The sequence below is a fragment of the Crinia signifera genome, chromosome 7 (genome assembly GCF_055691185.1).
Source record: "Crinia signifera chromosome 7, ASM5569118v1, whole genome shotgun sequence".
In the NCBI taxonomy this organism is placed as follows: domain Eukaryota; kingdom Metazoa; phylum Chordata; class Amphibia; order Anura; family Myobatrachidae; genus Crinia; species Crinia signifera.
Window position 1 is genome coordinate 97,022,395 of NC_139223.1, and position 18,997 is coordinate 97,041,391.

The window sequence follows — 18,997 nt, forward strand, 5'->3', positions numbered from 1 at the left end:
AGGGTTGTTTCCAGTGCTGGGCTAAGTTTGCCCTTGCAGCAATGAGAATGTGTCCAAGGACATATGTTTTCCCTGGAGGGATATCCTGGGGGTATACTTGGAGTAGGGCAATAGCCGGTTCCGGGAGGAGAGTAATTTGGAGTACTGTAGAGATTAATTTGAAGACCTCCTCCCAGTATTCCCGGAGTTTGGGACAGGACCAGAAGGTGTGGTATATGTTTGCTACCCTTCCACATTGTCGCCAGCATTGGTTAGAGCAGGATGGCCAGAAAGTGTGGAGGCGGTCAGGTGTCAAGTAGAGACGGTTAATGAGTTTGATATGCATCTCTGTGTGATTGAGGCATCGGGACATTGTGTAGGAGGACAGGAAGATCCGTTGCCACTGAAGGGGTGAAAATTGGACGCCTAGATCTGTCTCCCACTTCTTATGAGCAGAGGATTTGATAAACTCATGGGGGGTTGTTAGAGTTCTGTACCAGAAGGAGATGTCCCCCGTAGAGTGCGTCAGGGAAGAACGGGCTAGGACTGCTTGTGAATGGGCATCCGAAGGGAGATAGTTGTGGAAGTGGGTTTTCCACCAGTGGGCTATTTGTAAATAGTGGTAGTTTTCTGAAGCGGGAAGCTGGAAGATTTCTTGTAGGGAAGGGAATGGGAGTAATGAGTGGGCGTTCAAGGCATCACCCAGAGAGGTAATACCACAGGCTTTCCATACATTTAGGTTAAGATTCGGTATTAACTTTGCCACTGTAGTAATGGGTAGGGTAGAAATGAGGGCTGTCGGGGCTCTGAGGGTAGTAAGCAGTTGGTCCCATGCATGGAGAGTGGCAGTCGTAGATGGGAGTAGGTTTGGGAGGGGGGGTCTAAGATGTTTTGGGATCTTAAATAAGTCAGACATCGGGATCGAGGGGCATTGGGTTTGTTCAATGGTCACCCATGCTCTAGGGGCAATGCGTTCGGTGTAGTGCTTAATTGGCGCTAGCAAACATGCTGCTTGGTATTGGAATAGATCGGGAAGATCTAGGCCCCCAAATGCTCTTGGGATCGACATTTTGGAACGTGCCATTGCTGGGGGTTTGGTCGACCAAACGTATTTCGTTAGTATAGAGGTGGCGAGTTGCAGATACCTTTTGGGGAAGGCATAGGGGATAGTGCGAAATAGGTACATTAGTTTCGGGAGGAGGGACATCTTAAACGCCGCCATTCGACCCATCCACGAGATTTCAAATGATAGCCAGGACTTAGAAAGGGAGGAAAGGGAGGTGAGAAGGGGGGTCAGGTTAACCTCAAAAACAGAGGACATGTTTGGGGGTATGTGTATGCCTAGATATTTTATGGAGTTTTCTTGCCAATTGTAGTTATATATAGATTTCAAGAGGGGTATGGAACTTTCTAAGTTAATCGGGAGGGCGTCGGTCTTGGTTGTATTAAGTTTGTAATAGGAGGCTGCACTGTAGGCTGCAAGTGTGGCATGTATAAGTGGTAGGGACCTAATGGGCTCGGACACAAAGAGTAGGACGTCATCGGCAAAAAGGCTAAGCTTATGAGTGGAGGGGCCTGTTTTGAGACCAGGTAAGTTGGGATTGGTGCGAATAGACATAGCTAGTGGTTCTATGGAGAGGACGAAAATTAGAGGTGAGAGGGGGCAGCCCTGCCGCGTGCCGTTGGAAAACTGGAAAGGATTGGATAGAAAGCCATTGCTGAACACCCGTGCTGTAGGGGAGCTGTAGAGCGACATGATCGAAGTCAGGATCCGGTCCTTAAAACCAAATCTAGACAGCACCTCCCGCATATATCTCCAATTTAATCTATCGAATGCCTTTTCGGCATCTAATGATAGAAGGAGGAGGCCTTGATCCACAGGGAGGGAGTCAACCAGGTTAAACACTCGTCTGGTATTGTCCGAGGCCTGTCTCCCTGGGACGAACCCCGTCTGATCCGGGTGTACCAGCAACGGCAGAAATTGGTTAATCCGGGTTGCCATTAGTTTGGCGTATAATTTAATGTCGTTGTTCAATAGGGCAATGGGGCGGTAGTTTTGGCAGAAGGCGGGGTTTTTGCCTGGTTTCGGGATGGTTACTATGCGGGCCTCTAATAATTCCGTGGGGGCATGCCCCGTGGAGGACAGTTCGTTGAACACTTCAGTTAAGTACGGTGATAGGAGGTCGCTAAAGGAGATATAAAAGTCGGTGATGAACCCATCCGGGCCTGGGGCTTTGTTACAGGGGAGTGATTTAATGGCTGTCTGGATTTCTGCTATAGACCAGGGAGCATTAAGGGAGTCCAACTGTTCTGGAGAAAGAGAGGGGAATTGTAAGCCTTCTAGAAAGGACGAGATACTGTCACCGGAGGGCTGTAATGTGGAGGGGTCTAAAGAAAGATTATAGAGCTTAGAATAGTAGTCCGCAAATTGTTCCGCGATGTCTTTAGGGTTGCTATATTTGGTTTTGTTGGGGGAGATTATACATTTAATTCTATTCCTAGCTTGTTGGGCACGGAGTTTCCGGGCTAGCAGTTTACCTGATCTGTTGCCAGAGAGATAGAATTTGTGCCTTAACCTATTCAGGGCCGCCTGAGTGCGGGAGAGGAGTAATTTTTGAAGTTGGCTGCGTACTGAAGCCAACTCCTTTTTTATGGTGCTAGATGGAGACGTCTTGTTTTGGTTTTCTAAAGCAGCCAGTTTGCTTTCTAATGTTTTTTGGGTCATTATGGTCCTACGCTTCAAGTTGGCGCCAGCCTGAATGGCCGCTCCTCTAGTGACCGCCTTAAATGCGCACCAATGGTTTATAACGGAGGTGTCTGATGGCGAGTTGTTGGCCATGTAAGAGTTTATTGCTTTTAGGATGGTGTCCTTGGCCAAAGGGTCCGTTAATAGATGTGGGAACAAGCGCCATGGTTTGGGAGGTAATTTGGACGGGTGGAAATTCCCCTGCCACACGACAGGGGCGTGGTCAGACCACGTGATTGGGAGGATGTCGACCCCTGAGGTATATTGTAGGGACCATTTATCGCATAGGATAAAGTCGATTCTGGAGTAGGAGTTATGCACCGGGGAGTAGAAAGTATATTCTCGACCGGACGGGTAAGTTGTTCTCCAGGTGTCATATAAATCAAATTCTAGCAGGAGGTTTCGTAGGGCTGTAGATTGATTGTAGCTGGGGGATTGGCGGCTAGGAGGGCGCCGAGATTTGTCTAGCAGGGGATCTAGCGCTAAATTAAAGTCGCCTAATAATATCAGGGAGCCTGTCGTGGTTCTCTGAACGAGGGAAAAGAGTTTGCGAAGAAAGGATACCTGGTTTGTGTTGGGGGCGTATACGGAAACGATAGTCGTCAGTCTGTCGTCTAGGAGGCCAGTTAATATCAGATATCTGCCGTTTTTATCGGCTGTCTGGGAGTGGAGGGCGAAGGTGGTGTGTTGGTTAAATAGGATCGCTACTCCATTCCGCTTGAAAGGGCCATTGGCGTAGTAAGCTGTGGGGTAATGTGAGTCCTTGAAAATGGGGGGATTAGGTGAAGCAAAGTGTGTTTCCTGGAGGGCGATTATGTCCGCCTTTTGTTTGCGGAAGTAAGAGAGGGCCAGTCTCCTTTTATTCGGGGAGTTCAGCCCTTTAACATTTAATGAGAGAAATTTAGGCATGGCAGGCGGTTATGGGATCGCAAAGGGAAGCCTGAGTATAACTATGTTGGGACGGTGGTTCCGGTGGGTGGAGTAGTGAGATTTGTTGGTGTCCAGAGGGGGGGAGAGGGGAACTGGAGGACAGGGGGGGAGAAAGGGAGGGGAGGGAATGAATTTAGTAAAAAGGTAGAGGGAAAGGAAAAAACAAAAGGGTCCAACAAGTGGGACCCGCATGACTACTGCAAGGGAAAGGAAGGGGGGTTTTCGTGCAGTAGTATATGTAGGTTCGGGGGTGGTGGTGGCCTGGTTCCTAGGGGACAAAGGAAGAAAGAGGCCGCCACTCTTAAATTCAAATAAGCTAATATAAGAATAAAACATAACTAGTAATCTAGTAAATTGCAAACAAAACATTAGAAGCAATATTAACACTATACATAACATATCTAAGTAGGTAAGTTACGGTTATAGAGAAGGAATCACAGTATATGTAAACAAGAACTACTCAACAGAGTAACAGTAAATATCATTGGCATCGGTAGGCCAAATGACTAAGGCTCTGCTATTCAAAATAGGCAATAACATTGATACTTATCGCCAAGTCCTCATCCAAGTGGAGAAAAGAGCAGGGGGCACAACGGTGCAGTCCACTGCGCAAAAGATGGGGGTGTCCGTGGCGGCCCACGGAGTTTCAAGTGTCGGACCATTCCTGGCGTAGGGGCCACGGGCGTTTCGGCTCCTGGGGTCTTGTGATGGAGATATCCCATTCCTGCAGGAGTTTAATCCCTGCATCGAGGGAGGATATGTTGTAGATGAGGTCTTCGTGGTATACGGTCAGCTTCACCGGGAACCCCCAGCGGTATCGGATGTCCTGGGATCTTAGTGCCGTAGTGATAGGGGAGAATGCTCTTCTGCTGGCCAGGGTTGCAGGGGAGAAGTCCTGGAATAGCTGGAGGCCACCCAGGGTGTCAGTATTTTTTGTTTCTCTGGCAGCTTTCAGGATCTGTTCCTTGACCGTGAAAAAGTGGACTCGGAGGAGAGTGTCCTTGGGCAAGTCAGCTGAAATTGTTTTGGGTCTCGGGAGACGGTTTATACGGTCGATCAACAAATCTTTGGGGTCTGTGGAGGGCAGGAGTTTGCGGAACAGGGCGGTGGCGTAGCCCTCGAGTTCAGAGTTGGCTACTGAATCTGGGATGCCCCTGATCTTGACGTTATTACGTCTTGACCTGTCTTCAAGATCGGCAATTTTGGATTTGAATTGGGTAATTTCCAACTGCTGCCTGTCATATGAGGATATAAGGTCATTGTGGGATGTGACCAACTCCTCCATCTTTCGCTCTAAATGATCCGTTCTATCGCCAATCGCTACTAGCTCCGTTTTAACCTCTCGTATGGCAAGTTTTAAATCCTTGGCTATCTCCGCCTGGAATGCAGAGAAAACCTGGCAGAGGGGTTTTACTGTAACAGGTTCATCTGAGTCAGCGTCTATCCCCACTATTCCAGTGGGGGGGCTTAGCTCTTCAGGTACTCCCAGAGGGGATGGCATGTGTTTTGGGGAGCTCATGTGAGCAGTTGGGACTTGAGATGGTCTCCTGGAAGACATAGATATCTTGGCAGGGACAGAATCTTTAGGTTTCTTTGGGGGCATGATGGGGTATGGGCACTTATGCTGAGTTAGAATAGAGAGTGGTACCGAGGGGGTTAATGCAGCAGATCACTTAAGCATGTGAGGGGCTGATGGTGGTACTCCACAGAGTGGCAGCCATGTAAGTAGGGTGCTCACATTAAAATAGCTGGAGGAAGCTCAGTTACGGATAGCTATACTTGTGAGTGTAGGAAGCGCTAATGGGGACCCCTATGCCCAGATCCTGCAGAGCAGTCCAGTGTCCCAGCCAGCAAGTCCCCTGAGGCCCAGGGGCTGAGATGGAGCCGGGTCTCCGGGGAGGGTGTTTCTGGTGCTGAGGGCCGGGTTTGGAGGTCTATGAGGGTGCCTCAAGGGTTAAGCAAATAAGAGGCCTGGGCCTGGTTGCCCGTCGATGGCGATTACAGCGGGGCTGGGGTGGTCTGCAGCAGGCCAGGACCTTTGGGGTGGATAGGGCGGGTAAGCTACACGTTCCCCACAGGGGGTTACTCACTCGTCAGGCTCTCCGTATCAACAGGAGTTACCGCCGGCTAGTGCAGGAGGGGATGACGTCAGCCGCTGCCGCTCCGTGTGCAGGCTCCGGCTCCAGCGGTGAAAGAGGCTGGGTGTTCTTCGTCCAGCCCGGCGGATGCTTCCGGAGGGGGGGATAGTACTGTGCTGCGCCGATCTGCTGGTTCTCCGTGCTTCAGGAGGCACGTCTCCGTCGCTGTCCTCCAAATCGAGGCCCCGGCTCCAACCACCGGACCAGGCCGCAAACCGCAGAAGCGCTGAAAAGCGCTTCTCGGCTCCGCGGCCGGGGGTCAGGCAAGTCGGGCACCCAGGGGGGTCAGGAGAAGGCTATGGGGACGGAATTGGCAGGGTCTGGTGGGGTAAAAGAGGGAATCTGGCAGATAGTCAGGAGCTTCTGCGAGGTGCGTCTGTCCCTCTTGCGTGCCAGGCCACGCCTATTTCTATCCATTTTAACCAAAAGTTCTTTTTCAGCACTCCGAAATTCCTCAGAGTAATTTCCTCATTTAATTTTGTTAAATTCTTACGACGTTCCTTAACAATTAATTCAATCAAAGATAAGGAGCATTTATCTAAAATAATATTCCACTCTTTACTGAAATTTTCATCCATTGATGTGAAGGATGGTGGTTTTATTAGTTTCAATCCTTTCGGAATGATTTGATCCGCTTGGTATCTCTCGAGGGTTACACCCTCCCACCAGATGCGGTTCTCTTTCAGCATTAGATTTTCCAATTTGCTGAACAGAGTCTCAATACTTTCATCACAACAATTAATAGGGATGGGATCTTTCCCAAATGTTGCCATGATTAGATCATTCCTATTTACTATATAGGTAAACATAATTGCAGCTTATCTTGGTAATATATTGACAAAACAACGGAATGTGAAATAAAGTATTTTACCAGGAATAGCGCAAAAATAAGGGAGTGTGCTGCTTATGGTGAACACCTAGTGCCCTGTCAACAAGAACACTAACAGTGATACAATGGTATAGGAAAAGAGTTGATGACACCACTTAGCGCTAATCCCTGTGATACATGCACAAAATCAATGTTACGTATCTTTTTGACAGGTACTGATCCAGACGGTTTCAAATAGGGTCGACACCTGAAACAATATAAATGATATACCCTTTTTTCCCAATTGAATGGGATGTATAAACACCAAGGGTATATCAATACAAAAAGATCATGGTGCAGTTTCCCAGCAAATAAAAGGTTTTAATAAGTACAGGAAACTCACAATAAAAATGATAAACAGCCTGTGTTTAAAAGGGGTACCCCTTTCCCACTGCCGAAAAAACGGCTTTTAAACAGGTAAAACTCTGCTTTTTACCGTTTAAAAAAACCCTTGTATTTTTAACCGGGTAAAGCAACCTGGAGCTTTCCCACTGCAGCTCTACCCGTTTAAAAAGGCTAAAATTCAGTTTCACATGCTGTTGTGCAAGTGGAATAGACACCCCCAATAAAGGAGTTGTTCTGCAGTTGGTGACCACAGGCCATTTCTCACCTCTTATGCTTTCTGGCTAATGTTTTGGTCACTTTTAAAAGCTGGAAGTGCTTTCACTTTAGTGGTAGCATGAGACAGCGTCTACAACCCACACAAGTGGCTCAGGTAATGCAGCTCATCCAGGATGGCACATCAGTGCAAGTTGTGGCAAGAAGGTTTGCTGTGTCTGTCAGCGTAGTGTCCAGAGTATGGAGGCGCTACCAGGAGACAGGCCAGTACATCAGGAGATGTGGAGGAGGCCGTAAGAGGGCAACAACCCAGCTGCAGGACCGCTACCGCCGCCTTTGTGAAAGGAGGAACAGGAGGAGCACTGCCAGAGCACTGCAAAATGAACTCCAGCAGGACACAAATGTGCATGTGTCTACTCAAACAGTCAGAAACAGACTCTATGAGGGTTGTATGAGGGCCCGACATCCACAGGTGGGGGTTGTGCTTACAGCCCAACACCATGCATGATGTTTGGCATTTGCCAGAGAACACAAAAGATTGGCAAATTTGTCACTGGCATCCTGTGCTTTTCACAGATGAAAGCAGGTTCACACTGAGCACATGTAACAGACATGACAGAGTCTGGAGTCTTCACAACCATATCTCTCCTAATGCACCTACCCCTCTCACTCCCCCACGCTACTACCCTCCTCTCCTCTCACCCTTTACCCCCCTAATTGTACCCTTCACCTAAATATATATTGAGTTATAATATATAAGTAGATTGCTTAGTCTGTTAAGTTGCTCCAGAATTTTCTTTATTTTAACATTTAAATGTGAAATCACAAGAAACAGTTTTAAATGTATTAGCATTGTACACTGCCTCGGATTGTTGCAATTGCCCTCAGATAAGTTTTTCGATTGCTGTATTGTTTTTTCCTATCTCTGAAAAACATAAATAAAGAATATATTTTAAAAAAAGGACACCTTTGAGACTTCCTTGGAAACCTTTTAGGCATACAGATGTATTACCACCGAAAAAACGGTGGTGAACTCAGGCGCTAATATCCCTTTAAAAGTAAATTAACACTTTTGTGGAGATAATAATATGATATTTTAAATAAGCAGCAATCTTCAAAAATTTGCACTAGTGTCAGTGCAAAATTTGTACCAAGTTTTATGGTCTGGACTAGGTCCTACACCACAAACTTGCACAGCAAATTGCAGATTATCCAAAAGGAGATCGAGAAGATTGCGCTAATTTATATACAATAAATTGTATCAATTTCCAATGCACCATGGAGGGGGTCACATGTGTAGCAAAAGACTGGAGACTGCTTCAAAGTAATATTTCAAAAAACAATTTAATAATCATACAAGATATAAATATAGATAACGGTTTATAAGGTGGCCACCTAAAAGGCTAAATGTGTATATTAGCATATGCTATACTACCAATGTGCACATAAAAAAACAAGCTAAAAAATAGCTCTGGATACAAATAATATCTCTGAATTTATATATATATATATATATACTAGGTGATTCATCGCGCCCTACGGGCGCTCTTCACACCGTCGTAAGGGGCTGCGCCCCCTTAATTTGTGAACATTTGTATATGAGAAAGATGGTTAGAGGCATTGTCCCGCTGCGGGGGGTGGCAGTTGGGAGACCCCCCAATCTAGTAGAATAGACGCTGTGCGCATGCGCACAGCGTCTATTCTCGTATGAAAATGAGGTCGTGGCTAACATATGTTGGCATGTTACATTTGAAATATATGACGCTGTGGCAGAATCTGCTGCGCTATATAAGACGCTGTAACGGAGTCTGCTGCGCTATATAAGACGCTGTAACGGAATCTGCTGCGCTATATAAGACGCTGTAACGGAATCTGCTGCGCTATATAAAACACTAACGGAATCTGCTGCGCTATATATGACACTGTAACGGAATCTGCTGCGCTATATAAGACACTAACGGAATCTGCTGCGCTATATAAGACACTGTAGCGGAATCTGCTGCGTTATATAAGACACTGTAACGGAATCTGCTGCGCTATATAAGACACTGTAATGGAATCTGCTGCGCTACATAAGACACTGTAACGGAATCTGCTGCGCTATATAAGACACTGTAACAGAATCTGCTGCGCTATATAAGACACTGTAACGGAATCTGCTGCGCTATATAAGACACTGCAACGGAATCTGCATGCGCTAAATAAGACACTGCAACGGAAATTTGCTGCGCTATATAATACACTGTAACGGTATCTGCTGCGCTATATAAGACGCTGTAACGGAATCTGCTGCGCTATATAAGACACTGTAAGGGAATCTACATGCGCTATATAAGACACTGCAACGGAAATCTGCTGCGCTATATAATACACTGTAACGGAATCTGCTGCGCTATATAAGACACTGTAACGGAAGCTGCTGCGCTATATAAGACACTGTAACGGAATCTGCTGCGCTATATAAGACGCTGTAACGGAATCTGCTGCGCTATATAAGACACTATAATGGAATCTGCTGCGCTATGTAAGACACTAACGGAATCTGCTGCGCTATATAAGACACTGTAACGGAATCTGCTGCGCTATATAAGATGCTGTAACAGAATCTGCTGCGCTATGTAAGACACATATAAGAGAGATTCCCCCCCCCCCCGGGCCCCACCAAACCCCCAGACCCCATGATTATTCCCTTAATTCTTTATCTTTTTTTTTTTTAAAACACGAAAAAATCTACCTTGAGGAGACATTCTCTGTAGAGGCAGGGGACTGGGAGGAGTCTTCGTTATTCTTATTTTTGCTGCTCAGCGCTGCCCGGGAGCCGGCCCGAGCAGCAGCAGCAGCTTGGGTAGGGACTTGAGCAGTGAGTCACGTGACGTGACCCCATCACGTCGCGGCGGCAGGCAGGGACCAGGTGAGTAGGCGCCGGGCAGGGCAGCCGCCGGCGCACACTGCCCTGCGTGTGCGAAATTAATTATTACCGGGCAGCAGGACTCCACCTTATTTGCGGAGGGGGGGCGGCGCCCTGCGCCCACACTGTGCCCGGAGCGTGTGCTCCGGTGGCTCCGCCCTCCCTACGCCTCTGAGCAGGGGGGCGGGCGAAATGTCCGGCGGGGTGGCGGTGGGATAATGATGATGTGCCTTTCTGGCGTGGTCCAGCCGTCGCCCGACCCAGATTAGCGTGTCGGGGGGCGGGGTTAGACGGGGAACGCTGTAGCAGAAGGGGGTGGGGGCGTGTTAATATTGAAGGGGGGCGGGTGAAATGTCCGGTGGGGCGGTGGGACGGCGCGCATATATGAGGGGGGGGGGCTGGGCGCGCGGTGTGTAGATGCCTTATGGGCGGGCAGGGGATGAGTGTGTTAGGGGAGGGGTTGTGGGTGGTGAGCAGGCGTGGATGGAGTTAGTGGGCAGGCATGGGGAGAGGTGTGCGAGGAGGGGTGTGTGCTTGTGGAGAACAGTAGGACGGAGGTGCCTTGCTTTTGCAGTGTGGCTGACGGTGGATGGGCCTGTCAATCACCCGTGAAACCCCGCCCACCGTTTGCCACACTGCTTGACTGACAGATCTGGCTAAATATATAAGAGATATATATATATATATATATATATATATATATATATATATATATATATATATATATATATAAAAACTGACAACTTGCATATGTTGACACTATGTCGACTGGGTTTGGTATTAATGCCGGGCCATGATGTAGATGGTTTTTGTAAAATGTTGGTAATTCCTTTAGGATGATGTCCTATTTAGGAACAATGGGTCATATCACGGTATGCACATACACCACCTGTGCTGCCTTGCGATGGAATCCTTGTGGTGTTAGTTGGTGGAGTGTCCCACCTGAGGAGGCTGACAGGGCGGACCTGGATGTGTCTCTCACTCACGCTGCCGGAGTTGTTCGGTCCTGCAGTGCAACACCGTGACTTTCGCTCACGGGTGCTGGTATCGGCTCCTGCTGGCGTTCTCCACACTGCACAGTGGGACCGGGCTGGCAGATGTACCGTGTCCCACACGGTGATGAATGCAAAGTGATGGAAATCAAACGGCAGTTGCCCAGTTGTTTGCTGGCATGCAAGTTGTTGGCTGGTACGCTGGATGGCTGGCTTCTAAAACGTTTCACCCTCAAAAAGGGCTTTTTCAAAGAATACTTTTCATTTGGGCTCAATGCTTTTTATACCCAGCTTGAATTAATTTCATTGGTTCAGGAACAAATTACACAGGTGTGCCTTATAGAGACCTCAAGCCTGTCAGATCCTTAGAATCGCAGGTGTGAGGTTGTTTTTTAACCTCTTGTTGGCAAAAAGTCCAGAGCTGTAGTTAGTACACACCATATATAATTATATTTATCAGATATAAATCTAGATGCATATACAGTACACATCAAATCCAGAACAAAAATATATGTAAAAATATATGTATATACAATAAAAATACAAAGAAAATAAAATAAAAATACATAAATAAATAAACAGTCTCAGAAGCAGTCTCCACTTCGAACTCCGCAATCTCATCTGCTAATCCATGTCACTACCTGTTACGCTATCTAGGCTCATATATTCGTTTTTTTGCCTATATACATGTTCTCTGATTCGGGGGATATACATATATATATATCTCTTGCATCTAACATCCAATAGTTATACCAATATTCAAGTCATATTTAAAGATGTATACGGATAACCATACGTATAAATAATTTTATATATAACACATCTATTTTACATAAATGATTCTAGATCTATATTGGCACCTTTAGGGCTAAATTAGAATCATTTATGTAAAATAGATGTGTGTTTATCAGAAGTACCCTTGATATACGGTTCTCTACATCTCCTTCCCTTTCTCCATCCCGTTTGTTTCCCCTCTGGGTTTTTTTTTTCCCTATAATTAGTCTCTCTTATGTTAAGTGAGAATTTTTTGACGCACATATGTGCCCTAATGTTCCTGGCTGTGCGTACTCTGCGGTGCGTATGTCCAGTCTACAACAAGGGAAGCACTGTGACTTCCATATCCAGCGTCTCAAAACCCGCAGACCGGCACTGTGGGATGAGACAGTTTGGACTTGTGTGGGCTGGGTACCGCACCGGGGGGCCGGAATCAGCAAGGAAAAAAAATGAATATATATACAAAGACAGCTAAGAATGGTGTATGAATAATTAATAAATATATAAAGAATATGTATTGGAAATGTATTGGACAGATATAGAAGTTTTCTTATCTGGGATCACAATAAACTCTATCTACATATTGAAAATAACATAAATATATGAATATAAGATACTACAAAATGATTAATGTATGTATGAAGTTCCCACCTATATATGCGTTATATATAAAATTATGTATACCTATGGTTATCCGTATACATCTTTAATATGACTTGAATATTGGTATAACTATTGGATGTTAGATGGGATATATATAACAACAGAATATATGATCCTAGATAGCGTAACAGGTAGTGACATGGATTAGCAGATGCGATTGCGGCATTCGATTCCAAGTGCAGACTGCTTCTGAGACGACTGTTTATTTATTTATTCATTTATGTATTTTTCTTTTCTTTGTATTTTTATTGTAAATTTTTTTTAAATTTTTATTTTTACATATATTTTTGTTCTGGATTTGATGTGTATATGCATCTAGATTTATATCTGATAAATATAATTATACATGATGTGTACTAAATACAGCTCTGGACTTTTTGCCAACAAGAATTTAAAAAACAACCTGACACCTGCGATAATAAGGATCTGACAGGCTTGAGGTCTCTATAAGGCACACCTGTGTAATTTGTTCCTGAACCAATGAAATGAATTCAAGCTGGGTATAAAAAGCATTGAGCCCAAATGAAAAGTATTCTTTGAAAAAGCCCTTTTTGAGGGCGAAACGCGTTAGAGCCAGCCATCCAGCGTACCAGCCAACAACTTGCATGCCAGCAAACAACTAGGGGTACTTATGTAGTAACTGGGCTGCCGATTTTGAAATCGGGTCCATCGCATCGCATCGCACCCGACCATATCGCATCCGATGCGATGCGATGCGATGGACCCGATTTTTCCATAGGATTCAATGTTAAAATGGACTGAGTCCATTTTAACATAGAATTCAATGGGAAAAGGGGTCCTTTTTATACCCCTACTATCCAAGTGGGCATGGAGTTGGATATAAACCTGTGGCGAGCGTAGCGAGCCACCGAGCCCGAAGCGTGGCGAGCGTAGCGAGCCCCGCGAGGGGACACAGAATACCGTCCCCTCGCGGGGCTCGCTTCGCTCGCCACGCTTCGGGCTCGGTGGCTCGCTACGCTCGCCACAGGTTTATATCCAACTCCATGCCCACTTGGATAGTAGGGGTATGAAAAGGACCCCTTTTTCCCATTGAATTCCATGTTAAAATGGACTCAGTCCATTTTAACATTGAATCCTATGGAAAAATCGGGTCATCGCATCGCATCGCATCGCATGGTCGTATGCGATGCGATGCGATATCGCATCGCATCGCATCTGATTGTATGCCTTAACTTAAGGCATACAATCAAAAAATCGGCAGCCCAGATACTACATAAGTACCCAACTAGGCAACTGGCGTTTGATTTCCATCACTTTGCCTTCATCACCGTGCGGGACACGGTACATCTGCCAGCCCGTACCCACTGTGCAGAGTGGAGAACACCAGCAGGAGCCGATACCAACACCCGTGAGTGAGTCACGGTGTTGTACTGCAGGACCGAACACCTCCGGCAGCGTGAGTGAGAGACACGCATACAGGTCATCACATCCAGGTCCACCAACTAACATCACAGGTGATGTATGTGCATACCGTGATGACCCATTGTTCCTAAAAAGGACATCATCCTAAAGGAATTACCAACATATCACAAAAAACATCTACATCATGGCCCGGCATTAATACCAAACCCAGTCGACATAGTGACAACAAATGCAAGTTGTCAGTTTTTACAATTATATAAATTCAGAGATATTATTTGTATCCAGAGCTATTTTTTATCTTGTTTTTTTATGTGCATATTGATAGTATAGCATATGCTAATATACACATTTAACCTTTTAGGTGGCCACCTTATAAACAGTTATCTATATTTATATTTTGTATGATTATTAAATTGTTTTTTTAAATATTACTTTGAAGCATTCTCCAGTCTTTTGCTACACATGTGACCCCCTTCATGGTGCATTGGAAATTGATACAATTTATTGTGTGTGTATATATATATATATATATATATATATATATATATATATATATATATATATATATATATATATAGCACAATCTTTTTGTTCTCCTTTTGGATAATCTGCTTTTAGGCATACAGTATTAGTTCTTATGGTCCATACACACTGGGCATGTAGACAGTGCTGGGGGGGGGGAGCCGATTAGTGCATATTCACTGAGTGGCTTTTTCCCTTCCCGGTGCTATTGGCGGAGGGCGGGCGGTTTTGCAGCTATTACAGTACAACCTGGATAAATTTCCTGTAGTCATCACCCATGAATATTTTAATAATTATGTGATGATCTACAATTAAGGTTTGATAATATCTGGTTGTAATTGTTGGTTGACTGTCTTTATAAAATATCAAATAAAGAACAACAATTTCTGTTTACATTTTGCAGTAATTTACATTTCTCTTTCAATGGTCCTGGTGACACAGCTCAACATTGGGATGTAGGAGGGTCTGTAGGAGCCAGGCACCTATCCTAAAGCTTTTCAGAGGGAAAGGCTCCTCCCCTGCATCCCAGACTCTTCAGTTCATGTTAGGTGCCTACTGGAGTGGGTGCTATTCTAAAGGGCTGCAGGGGCAGCCGAAGGATTAGAGATAGTTCTTTTTTTTATTTTATTAACTTTTACACTTAGCTAGGTAGGCACAGTGTGAGGATTCTCATTGAATCCTCACACTGACAGCGCAGCAGGAGCTGACAGAAGCGCGTCCTGTCAGCTCACTGTGCACAGGGGATGTGGCTCCTTGCCTCTGTCCCAAGCAGATCCTGGATTCTTACAGGTTATTCAGGATACTGCAAAAGGGATTAGCAGATTTAATGATTTGCTGGACAGATTTGATAGTGATACCGTGGGGACCCCTAAAAGGTCTTATTCGGTGCCTTTTCTTGCTGTTGACTCTGGAGAGGAGGGAGAGTGCACAGACATTCCCTAGGATCAGGATGATGATTCTGAGGATACCTCTGCCCCAGGGGTAGAGGATGTGATTGCTGCAGTTAAACAGGCTTTAAATTTGTCTGATGAAGACAAGACTCCTGTAAAAGGGGTGTTTAAACGGCAGCGTAAGGAAGCTGTTACTTTCCCTGCAGACAAAGGTTTACAGGATCTTTTGGAAGGGGCTTGGAAAATGCCAGATAAAAGGCTTCAGATGCCTAAGAGGTATTTAAGTCTTTATCCCATGCCTGAGGCTCATGCAGACCTCTGGGAGAAAGTACCTGTTGTGGATGCTTCTGTGGCACGGCTTTCTAAAGCTACTGTGCTGCCTGTACAGGGGGGTGCGGCCTTTAAGGACCCTGGAGACAAGAAGCTCGAAGGGAAGCTCAAGGCAATATTTGAAGGGGTTGGATTCACTCTACGCCCCCTTCAGCCTGGGTCTCTAAGGCCATGATTGTCTAGGCTAGCAATTTGTGTACCATTTTGCATGCTGATCCAGGTGTATTGCAGCTAGCTGAAAAATTTAAAGCAGCTGCGGAGTATTTACTTGAGGCTGAGGAAGAAGCACTTAAGATGGCTTCCAGAGTATCCACTGTGTCCATCAATGCCAGGAGATTCCTTTGGCTTAAGGCCTGGGAGGAGGGTAATGAATCAAAAAAGGCCTTAGAGGCGTTGGCTTTTAAATGAAAGTAATTTGGTCCTGAGCTTGAAGAGATCATTAAGCAGGCCATGGGAGGCAAAAGTACTTTCCTGCCGGCTCCTCCAGCTAAACAAGCTTCCAGGTTTTCAGCTTTTCGGCCCTCCCCCAGAGGGGGTGCATCCTTTCGAGGACAATCATTCGGGGGAAAATTCCAGTCCGCTAAGGGTAAGGCCCCAAAGTCTAAATTCGGTTCTTTCCACAAGAAGCCGAGCACCAAGGGCGAGGAGAAGCCCTCGGCATGACTGCCTAGGGAGTCCCCCATCTGTGGTCAAAGTGGGGGGCGTCTGCAATGGTTCAGGGACATTTGGGCATTGTTGGACACGGATCCTTGGGTGTTGGACATTGTATCCCAGGGATACAGGATTCCTTTCAAGGGTCTTCCTCCGAGAAGATTTCTACCCACACCACTGCCAAAGGAGTCTTGGCTCCGTTCTGCTCTTTTGGGGTTGGCTCAGTCCCTTTTAGAAAAAGGAGTGGTGATTCCGATCCGTCGAGGGGAGTGGAAGAAAGGCTTTTATTCCAGTCTGTTTTTGGTGCCCAAGCCAGACGGTTCCTTCAGACCGATCTTAAATTTAAAGTCTTTGAATCTCCATCTGTGGGTAGACCATTTCAAGATGGAATGTCTGCGGCCTTTGCTTCTAAGCCTGGACCGGGGAGAATTTTTGGCGTCCATGGATGTCCAGGACGCATATCTTCATGTACCTATTCACCTGGAACACCAAGTCCTTCTGAGGTTTGTTATAGGAAACCAGCATTTTCAATTCCAGGCGTTGCCCATTGGACTGGCCACAGCCCCAAGGGTATTCACCAAAATCATGTCAGTAATGGCGGCCGCCCTCCGACTGAGGGGTATCATTGTGATACCTTATCTGGACGATTTGCTGTTCAAGGCAGAGTCGGCGTAAACCTTGCAGAAACACCTGGAAGAAGCATCCAGTTTTTGCAGGTTCACGGTTGGCTTTTAAATTTACAAAAGTCTCAGCTTGTGCCGTCACAGAGAATCCAGTTCTTGGGGGTGATCCTGGATACCCATTTACATCGGGTGTTCCTGCCGGAGACAAAAGCCAAGGACATGTCTCTCTTGGTTCGGGAGATCCTGGGGTCTCCAAATCCATCGGTATGGAGGTGTCTCAAGTTGCTGGGGAAGAAGGTGGTGACTTTCGAGACACTACAGTTTGCCAGGTTCCACTCCCGAATCTTCCAGTGGAACATTCTAACGTCCTGGTCGGGGAACATGCAGACCATGAAGTCAGAACGGATAGAACTGTCTCAGGAAACCCGGTCTTCCCTCAAATGGTGGATGGAGGTGTATTCCCTTCAGTGGGGTCGGTCTCTACAGTCCTGGGACTGGCTGGTAGTCACTACCGACGCCAGCCTCAGGGGCTGGGGAGCAGTGGTTCTGGACTTGCGGCTTCAGGGCCTGTGGACTAGTTGGCTTTACCGATCAACATCCTGGAACTACGGGCTGTTTGGATGGTGCTACCCCTGGCAGGAGAAAGATTGCAGGGTCTCCTCTTGCGGATTCAGTCAGACAATGCCACGGCTGTGGCGTATCTGAATCATCAGGGCGCACACGCAGCAAACTGGCCATGTGGGAGGTTTCCCGGATCTTTTTGTGGGCGGAGCAGAAGGTTCCAGCATTATCGGCGATATTCATCCCCGGGGTAAAGAATGTCAAGGCCGATTTACTGAGCAGGGAGGAGCTGCTCGAAGGGGAATGGAGTCTGAACCCACAGATATTCCAACAGATTACAGTGCGTTGGGGAACCCCGGATGTGGATCTTATGGCATCCAGGTTCAACAATCAAGTACCCAGGTTTTATGCCAGTATAAGAGATCCTTTGGCCGAAGCGGTGGATGCAATGACTATTCCCTGGGAGGGGAATCAAGTTTATATTTTCCCTCTGTTTCCAATGCTGGCGAGAGTTCTGAAAAGAATCAAGTCCCAAGGATTCCCGGTGATTCTGATAGCCCCAGATTTGCCAATGAGGTCTTGGTACTCGAGTGTTCGGAGACTGTCTTTGGACTCGTGGCGTCTACCTCAGAGGTCAGATCTGTTAAGCCGAGGTCTGTTCTTTCACCTGGATTTAGCTTGGCTAAATTTGACAGCTTAGCTATTGAAACTGCCATCTTAAAAAGCAAGGGTTTCTCAGAGGCTGTGGTGAATACTATGGTAAAGGCCAGGAAGTCGGTGTCTTCTGCTAACTACTATAGGGTTTGGAAGACCTATATTAGATTTTGTGAGAGACAGAGATCGCATACATCTATATTTCGACTTTCAAAGTTGATTGAGTTTTTGCAGGATGGTTTCTCGTCTGGTCTAAGTCTTCAGTCGCTCAAGGTACAGATTTCAGCTCTGTCAATATATTTCCAGAAGAGGATAGCGATTCTACCGGAGGAGCAGACCTTCCTGCAAGGAGTTTCCAGATTGAAACCTCCCTACAAGCAACCAGTGGCTCCCTGGGATTAATCACTGGTGCTGGAGTGTCTTCAAAGGGCGTTAAGGTCGGCTGACCTTAAGTTCCTTACATGGAAGTTAGTGTTTTTATTGGCCGTTGCCTCTGCAAAGAGGGTTTCAGAGTTGGGAGCATTGTCTTGTAAGTCTCCCTTATTTTTCATGATGACAGGGCTGTTCTTCGGACAGTTCCTCAATTTTTACCAAAAGTAGTTTCTGCTTTTCATTTGAACCAGGAGATAGTTCTGCCTGTGTTTCAACCCCCTGAGGGTTCAAGAAAAAGGGACAAGTTCCGGAATTTGGATGTTGTGCGCGCCTTGCGCATTTATGTGGACAAGGTGAAAGGTGTCCGGAAGACTGATACCTTGCTAGTCTTGTATGATGTGCACAAGATTGGTTGGCCTGCTTCTAAGCAGACAATTGCTAGGTGGTTGCGTTCT

At 46.3% G+C, this 18,997-nt stretch overlaps 1 protein-coding gene across 4 annotated transcripts in view; it reads left to right on the plus strand.

The window, feature by feature from the left end:
- The window catches only part of VPS16 (VPS16 core subunit of CORVET and HOPS complexes), an 827,293-nt gene that overhangs the window by 191,784 nt on the left and 616,512 nt on the right, over positions 1-18,997 (plus strand). The gene's annotated exons all lie outside the window — the stretch shown is intronic.